Consider the following 9,666-nt stretch of genomic DNA (forward strand, 5'->3'; position numbering starts at 1 on the left):
TTGGGGCAGAAGCCTTCCTTACACTATCTATCTATCTATCTATCTATCTATCTATCTATCTATCTATCTATCATCTATCTAATCTATCACCTACCTGACTGTCCACCTCTCTCTCTCTCTCTCTCTCTCTCTCTCTCTCTCTCTCTCTCTCTCTCTCTCTCTCTCTCTCTCTCTCCCTCCCTCCCTCCCTCTCTCTTTCTCTGTGTGTATGTATATGTGTGTCTGTATCTCTTGCTCTCTCAATCTGCAGTGCTAGACATTTATACCAGAGCTTCATGTGTGGCAAGCAAGAGTTCTACCACACATTTCCAGACATCATCACCCTTCAAATTCCCTTTGTGAAATTCACAATGACATTTATTATTCTCCAGCAACAAGGTTTCTCTAAACTCTTCTCATGAAATAAAACCATGCATCCATGAAAGCCATCCTCCATATTATACCAGATCAACGGGGCTACCTGGTCTTCTAAATGCTTATTGTAGAGCAAGTTGTCATCTCAGAAAATGTCCCAGTGCATGCTCACTAACTATGCCTCTGGAAGTTGGGCAATGATCCCATTATCTGTTACATGGGGTAAAATTCCTAGATCCAAAAAGTGTTTGAATTCTAGATAGGCCTTGTTAAAAGGTCCAAGAAACCCAGGTAGCTGATTTTGTTCATGAACCTTTTGGGATTATTGTCAGAGCCAATCCACTTCTTGTATTTTACCCAGGTATATAGGGAAATATAAGCTCCTGACAATATGACATCTCTCTAGGAGATGTCAATGATTAGATACCTAAAAAGGCAGGTCAACGGGAAGTCTTTGGTGAGGAGTGGGTCATGTTGGTTCTGTAGATGTGATAGTAACTAGAAATTGATTGCCTGAAGGACTGGATAAACCAGGACTTGGGCCCAGATCTGTGGGAAGATCTGATCTGCCCAATAAGGTCTGGATTATGATATCTGTAGCTAATCCTCAGATGCTTTCTCCACAGACCACATCCTTAGAGGGGTCAGGCTTTCAGTAACTTTGGGAAATGGACTGAGGCATTTAGACAGTTCTGAGCAGCAAAAGGGTAATAGTAGTCGGGAAACATTCTGTACTTGAAGAGAAAGAGAAAAGACATTATGCTGATACGTGTAGAGGTGGGTGATTTCCATTTAAACATGCATGTAAGACTGAATTGGATTACTTCCTGAAATGACTAAAGAAGCAAGAATAGTTAATCCACCATTTTTTTTCCTTATGTGAATCTAAAGAATTTTCTCTGAGTCAAAACAGCTGGGATTCTCTATTTAGATTCCCCTGGTAATTCAGAGATGATAAGGCAAAATCATGTAACCTAAGAGCTATAGGCTCCAGGAGTTTAAATGTAGCCAAGGGAAAGATCTCTACTAGCCCTGACCTGGACTCTAGACCTTGTGAGCTGCCCAGCTTCGATCCCTCCTCTATTACCCTGAGGTCTTTCATTCCTTTTCATAGCCTCAAGTTGGTCTTGGTTAAGAGTTTTGCTGTGTGTGTGTGTGTGTGTGTGTGTGTGTGTGTGTTTGTGGTTTATTCTGCATGTTACCCACATCTGAAACCAACTCTTTGTTTGTGTTCTTATTCACTATTCAGCTCCCTCCCTTGACACATAGGTTCATAAATCAGGCATTTAGACAGTTCATAAATCAGGGATTGGGTCTTCTTGTTCTCCAGTGTATTCCCTGAACCTGGAGAGGGTCTGAAGCTAAGTGTGTGGACAGTAAATAGCTGTTGAGCCATCAGTGCTCTTACTCTCCACAGGAATTGGTGGCTTGGGTTATGTGCTATTGTTAATGGTTTTTGGTGCAGGGGAATACACTTGGACATAGGTGTGTTCCATAGATGGGACACAGTCATAGTTTGTGATTGAGAAAGGACACCATGACAACACCTCCAGCTATAGAACTACCATGGATATTTCTACCACCAGGTGGCAGTAAGTGATCTTTAAAAGCCAGAAAGAGGAGAAATTGCTCTCATGAGAAAATTTGGACATGCATCCACCCACCCAACTATACACCTACTAGTTCATTCACCAATTTCTCATTCATTCGCCCATGAATTAATTTTTGAAGAGTAAAAATGATAGCCAAGATGGTAGGAGTCTATCCCAAACCACAAATGTGTCATAACATAGGGCAGTGGTGGGAATTTAACAAAACAACCTAAGGGTATGTACTGGCTGGTTTTGTGTTAATTTGACAAAAGCTGGAGTTATCATAGAGAAAAGAGCTTCAGTTGAGGAAATGCCTCCATGAGATACAGCTATAAGGCATTTTCTCAATTAGTGATCAAGGGGGAAGGGCCCCTTGTAGGTGAGACCATCCCTGGGCTGGTAGCCTTGGTTTCTATAAGAGAGAAGGCTGAACAAGCCAGGGGAAGCAAGCCAGTAAGGAACATCCCTCTATGACCTCTACATCAGCTCCTGCTTCCTGACCTGCTTGAATTCCAGTCCTGACTTCCTTTGGTGATAAACAGCCACATGGAAGTGTAAGCTGCATAAACCCTTTCCTCCCCAACTTGCTCCTTAGTCATGATGTTTGTGCAGGAATAGAAACCCTGACTAAGACAGGATGAGACACAGGTGAGCATTCAGAGAGGTCACTGAGGAGCACAGGAAAGGCTGAAGAAAAGCAATGGCAATTTTCAAGCTGAATCTCCACAGATCCCTCTAAATCAGCCCAAAGTGGTAAAACAAAACTGTGATACCATTACTGGGGTATGGAGTAGAGGGGACAGGCATAGTGGTACCAGCCTCTAGAGTTAAGTATAATGAATGGGATTGACATCATTGTGGGACAGACCGGATAAGGTAGTGGCTGCGAGTGGAAGGGATGGGAGGAGAAGAGAAGGAATTGGAAGAAAGAAAAGAGAAATGAGTCATTCATACCCATTACTCTGGAAAATATGCCTGGACATTGATATTCACCATTAAACTGAAACAATGGCATCGATATGACTCTCAACTTTAATCACTAGAGAATGATTCTCATCTTATTTGCTTTGACTTCTGTTGTGCCCACCTCGGCTGGCAAGGAAGACACAACACGGTCGGATTTTTCTCTCTTTTTTTAAATTATTTTTAATATTTTTTATTACGTATTTTCCTCAATTTCATTTCCAATGCTATCCCAAAAGTCCCCCATACCCTCCCCCCAACTTCCCTACCCACCCATTCCCATTTTTGCAGATTCTTCTTAACAGCCTTTATTGCAGGAATGCCTCGATGCTGCTACGGGGGACCCCGGGCACCCAGGGAGCACTGCTTATATGCACCCCAGCACAGGAGAAGGCTCCGTGGCCTCCTGGGATTGGTCAGTCTTCTGGCACCTAATTTGCATGCACCCGCTCGGGAAGGGTTGGCGCCAGATTCGGACTAGCGCCTGCGCAATGGTGTTGTTTACCACAAAGGCACACCAGAAACCGGCACCATCCTAGAGTTGGCTTCCTATATCTCCCTCTTTTTTGTTTAATAAAATGAGGCTGGTCTAGGCCTGGGCAAATCTGTCCATCGGTCACAGCTCCTGTCTTAGGTCGATCCTTTAGCATCACAGCCGTACCTGTCATAAGGTTACCCTATCGCCTCCAGGCCCCTTGTGTTAGGTTGGTCTGTGCACGAGGAAAGTTGCCCGTCTCTGGATACCGTGGATCTGTGTGACTACATTTGCCAAATGACCTAGGGCTCTTAATTTTTTAAAGAGACCAGCCAAATATTAGGAGATGTGCCATCTTCAATTGCCAACAAAGCTTGGTAGACCACTGCTTTATGCTGAGCATGCTCTCTTTTTAGTCGACACAATGGCCAGATGCAGAAGACACACCCCAGGAGGACCACTGCTCCCCAGGCCAACATTCCTGCCCACTCCTTTAAAAAGGAGAAGGCATTGGTGATCCAGGAGGTGAAGTCTCCCAGGGTGACAGGGTTGAGTCGAGTGCCATTGAGTTTGGCAATCTGGAGGAGCAACTTTCTGGACAGCTGCTCTGCCTGGCTGACCAATTTCCTTTAAGATAAGCAATTTTCGTTTCAGCCTTTCTGGTACCCAAACCGGATGTTCTTTATCCTGTGGAAAAACACAAACAGCTCCCCTAGATCTCAAAATAACAGAATCTGGGCCATACCATTTACCAGTTAAGACATCTTTCCATTTTACATCATGTTGAATTACAGGCGAGGTCATGGCATGCCTGTCTGCAGCCAAGCGACCATGATCATCCAAAATTAAAAATTTAAGGTAAATAAAGCTAAAGATAATTGTTCTTTGGGTGCTCGTCCATAGGCAATTCCCTATTTTTGTTTTTGTAACAGTTCTTTCAAGGTGCGATGTGCTCTTTCCACAATACCTTGGCCTTGTGGGTTATAGGGAAGGCCAGTGGTATGACTAACTTGCATAGTTTCACAGAAGACTTGGAAGGATGTTGATGTATATGCAGGTCCATTATCAGTTTTAAAATTAGCTGGTTTTCCCCAAGCTGCCCATGCATCTAAGCAATGGCTAATAACATTGTGGATTTTTTCACCAGACATAGGGGAGGCATACATGATACCTGAACAGGTGTCAATAGAAACATGGACATATTTTAGTTTTCCAAAAGCTGGAACATGTGTAACATCCATTTGCCATATTTTTAGAGGGATCAATGCACGAGGGTTAATCCCAACATGGCGAGGGTGATGAAACTGCATGCACTGTGGGCATTGCAATACAACAGTCTGGGCTGAAGCCCGGGAAATATTAAATTTTTGCTGCAATGTGGCAGTGGGGACATGATACAATTGATGAAAACCTTTTGCAAGCTCTAATGGAGTAATATGAAAAATAAATTCCATACGAGTACTTGCATCTACCAGGGCATTCCTTTCAGTCATAGGGCCTGGCAGAGTAGAATGAGCCCGAATATGCTGAATAAAAAAATTTACTTTTCCTATTCCAACTCAAGTTTTGTAATTCTAACAAAATGGCACATACAGGGCTGGTAGATTTGATGGGTCCTGCAACTTCCAATGTTTTTAATGCATTCACTACATATGCTGAATCAGACACTAAATTAAAGGAAATTTCAAACCTCTTAAATACTTCTAATACGATTTTACATTTAACTAGTTGCAGGGTGACAGGATCATATTGAAATAAAACAGGGTTTTGAGAATTAACCACATAAGCACCAACACCTGCTTTAGAACCATCTGTATAAATATCCAATGCACCTGGTATGGGCTTAGATGCTGTAACCTTTGGAAAAATCACTGGATGTTCAGTAAAAAATTGTAATAAAGGATCTTTAGGATAATGATTATCTAATTCCCCATCATAACTACAACAGAGCCCATTCATCAGCTAAAGAGCTCAGGGTCTGTAATTGGTTAGAATTATATGGTGTAATAATTTTTTGAGGGGGGGCTCCAAAATGTTGAATGCATGACTTAATGCCAAAGATTGCTAAATGGGCTACAGCACTGGGATAATATTCAAGAGTTTTATTAGGAGACACATGAGGATAAATCCACAATAGTGTACCTGATTGCCACAATACTCTAGTTGGTTGGTGAAACGTCTTCAGGACACACAAATGTATGTCCTCTCCTTCTTTCCATCTACATAATTTAGCTTTTTGTAAGCACCTCTCTACCTTTCCTAAGGCAATTCGGGCCTCAGGAGTAAGGGCACGGGTGTATGACAATTGAGGGTCACCTTTCAGCATATCAAAGAGTGGAGTTAATTCAGAATTGGGTAGCCTCATATATGGGCGTATCCAATTTATATCACTTAACAATTTCTGGAAATCATTTAATGTTTTTAAATGATCTTTGCGCAATTCCACCTTTTGAGGTGTGATGGAATGTGGACTAACTCGGGTGCCCAAGAATTCTCCTAATTTTCCCATTTGAACTTTATCAGGTGCTACAAACAATTGTTTCTTTTCTAATTCTTTTACTAATTCTATATAAGCTTTATCTAAACTTTCTTTATTATTAGAAGCAAGGAGGATATCATCCATATAATGCACTATCCTCAATTTTGGAAATGCATCACGGACAGACTGTAAGGCTTCTCCTACAAAAAGTTGACACATAGTAGGACTATTGGCCATGCCTTGAGGTAAAACGACCCATTGATACCATTTATCAGGCTCTTCGTTATTTACAGAAGGGAGAGTAAAGGCAAAGCGCTCGATATCACACAAGGGGAATAGAAAAAAAAAAAACAATCCTTAATATCAATTATTATTATAGGCCAATCAGCAGGCAGGCTAGAGAGCAGGGGCAGGCCTCTTTGTATTGGGCCCATAATTTGCATTTGATTATTAATAGCTCTAAGATCATGTAAAAGTCTCCATTTACCTGATTTTTTCTTGATTACAAATACAGGGGTATTCCATGGTGACTGGGAGGGTTTAATATGTCCTAATTCCAATTGTTCCCTTTTTAATTCCCTGGCTGCTGCCAATTTTTCAGAGGAAAGAGGCCATTGAGGAACCCATACAGGTTCCTCTGTTTTCCAAGTAATGGGTATACTGCCCTCAACGGCCCCTAGGAAAAACCCAGTCCTTTTTTATCTAGTTTAAACTTGGTTGGTACTGGCATAGTACTGCCTTGTAATGACTTTCCCAATCCTTTACCTGGAATATAGCCCATACTAGACATAATTTCTTGGGCTTGTGGGGAATACTCATTAGTTAATCTAAGATCCATCTTGGTTAAGACATCCCTGCCCCATAGGGTCACAGGAATATCCACAATGTAGGGGGAGGAATTTTCCCGACGTACCTTCCTCATTTTTCCACGTCAATTCCTTAGTACTAATAAGAGGGGCAGTCTCATAACCCAGACCACGCAGGCTTTGAGATGATGTCTGCAAGGGCCACTTTGACGGCCAATCATGAGTGGAGATAATACTGCGATCTGCACCAGTGTCTAATAATCCTAAAAAAGATCGTCCTTCAACCTCTAAAGTTAACATGGGGCGATCTCCTAATTCCATTGATAAGAAAGTGAACCGAGAACCTGTAGAACCTAGTCTGCTCTCTCCTCTTATTTTATTATTTGCTGGGAAATATTTATGTAAACTGGGTAATAGCAACAATTGAGCAATTCTATCTCCTGGGGAGATAGCTGAGATGCCAGCAGGGGAGGCTACCAAAAACTTTACAACTCCAGTATAGTCAGGATCAATCACTCCAGGGGTTATCTGTAATCCTTTTAAAGCAGAAGATGAGCGGCCAAGCAATAGTCCTACAGTATCTTTAGGAAGGGGGGCTTTAAAATCTGTATCTAAATCCAATTGCGCGCGGGACCTGAGACTGCATTAGTTAGGGAAGCAGAAACCGGCCTGAGTAGGGCCACAGGCCTCATCCGGCCGGATCAGCGCCGGGGTAGCTAGAGCGCAGGGTTGCCTGACACCTGCCAGCTACCCACGACCCCCGCCACAGGATTTTGGGACTGCTGGTGAGTGGAACACAGCTTCTGCTCCAGTCCAATCACGCGGGACCTGAGACTGCTTACAACAAATGCTCTAAATAAAGACAGAATACTAAAAGCAGTAAGAGAAAAAGGCCAAGTAACATATAAAGGCAAGCCTATCAGAATTACACCAGATTTCTCACCAGAGACTATGAAAGCCAGAAGATCCTGGACGGATGTTATACTGACAGTAAAAGAACACAAACTCTAGCCCAGGCTACTATACCCAGCCAAACTCTCAATTAACATAGATGGAGAAACCAAAGTATTCCACGACAAAACCAAATTCACACATTATCTCTCCACGAATCCAGCCCTTCAAAGGATAATAACAGAAAAAAAAAAAAAAACAATACAAGGACAGGAACCACGCCCGAGAAACAACAAGAAGGTAATCCCTCAACAAACCTAAAAGAAGACAGCCACAAGAACAGAATGCCAACTTTAACAACAAAAATAACAGGAAACAACAATTACTTTTCCTTAATATCTCTTAATATCAATGGACTCAACTCCCCGATAAAAAGACATAGACTAACAAACTGGCTACACAAACAAGACCCAACATTTTGCTGCTTACAGGAAACTCATCTCAGAGAAAAAGATAGACACTACCTCAGAATGAAAGGCTGGAAAACAATTTTCCAAGCAAATGGTATGAAGAAACAAGCTGGAGTAGCCATTCTAATATCTGATAAGATTGACTTCCAACCCAAAGTCATTAAAAAAGACAGGAAGGGACACTTCATACTCATCAAAGGTAAAATCCTCCAAGAGGAACTATCAATCCTGAATATCTATGCTCCAAATACAAAGGCAGCCACATTCATTAAAGAAACTTTAGTAAATCTCAAAGCACACATTGCACCTCATACAATAATAGTGGGAGACTTCAACACACCACTTTCACCAATGGACAGATCATGGAAACAGAAACTAAACAGGGACACAGAGAAACTAAGAGAAATTATGAATCAAATGGATCTGGCAGATATATACAGAACATTCTATCCTAAAACAAAAGGATATACCTTCTTCTCAGCACCTCATGGCACCTTCTCCAAAATTGACCACATAATTGGTCACAAAACAGGCCTCAACAGATACAAAAATATTGAAATTGTCCCATGCATCCTATCAGATCACCATGGACTAAAGCTGATCTTCAATAACAAAATGAATAATAGAAAGCCAACCTTCACGTGGAAACTGAACAACACTCTTCTCAATGATACCTTGGTCAAGGAAGGAATAAAGAAAGAAATTAAGGACTTTTTAGAGTTCAATGAAAATGAAGCCACAACATACCCAAACTTATGGGACGCAATGAAAGCATTTCTAAGAGGAAAACTCATAGCTCTGAGTGCCTCCAAAAGGAAACTAGAGAGAGCACACATTAGCAGCTTGACAACACACCTAAAAGCACTAGAACAAAAGGAAGCAAATTCACCCAAGAGGAGTAGACAGCAGGAAATAATCAAACTCAGGGGTGAAATCAACCAAGTGGAAACAAGAAAAACTATTCAAAGAATCAAACAATCAAGGAGCTGGTTCTTTGAGAAAATCAACAAGATAGATAAACGCTTAGCCAGACTCACTAGAGGGCACAGTGAAAGCATCCTAATTAACAAAATCAGAAATGAAAAAGGAGACATAACAACAGATCCTGAAGACATCCAAACACCATCAGATCCTTCTACCAAAGGCTATACTCAACAAAACTGGAGAACCTGGATGAAATGGAGAAGTTCCTAGACAGATACCAGGTACCAAAGTTGAATCAAGATCAGGTTAATGATTTAAACAGCCCTATATCCCCCAAAGAAATAGAAGCAGTCATTAATAGTCCCAACTAAAAAAAGCCCAGGACCAGATAGGTTTAGTGCAGAGTTCTATCAGACCTTCAAAGAAGATCTAATCCCAGTTCTTCACAAACTATTCCACAAAATAGAAACAGAAGGTACTCTACCCAACTCATTCTATGAAGCCACAATTACTCTGATACCTAAACCACAGAAAGACCCAACAAAGATAGAAAACTTCAGACCAATATCCCTTATGAATATTGATGCAAAAATCCTCAATAAAGTTCTTGCTAACCGAATCCAAGAACACATCAAAACAATCATCCATCCTGACCAAGTAGGTTTCATCCCAGGGATGCAGGGATGGTTCAATATACGGAAATCCATCAACG

At 41.5% G+C, this 9,666-nt stretch overlaps 1 pseudogene; it reads right to left on the reverse strand.

The window, feature by feature from the left end:
* Nucleotides 1–325: 325 nt before the first annotated feature.
* On the reverse strand, nucleotides 326–1,112 carry LOC110293450 (arylacetamide deacetylase-like 4 family member 1 pseudogene; annotated as a pseudogene).
* Between the last annotated feature and the right edge of the window lie 8,554 nt (nucleotides 1,113–9,666).

Source organism: Mus caroli, unplaced genomic scaffold (genome assembly GCF_978045245.1).
Source record: "Mus caroli unplaced genomic scaffold, Mus_caroli_1 scaffold_6, whole genome shotgun sequence".
In the NCBI taxonomy this organism is placed as follows: domain Eukaryota; kingdom Metazoa; phylum Chordata; class Mammalia; order Rodentia; family Muridae; genus Mus; species Mus caroli.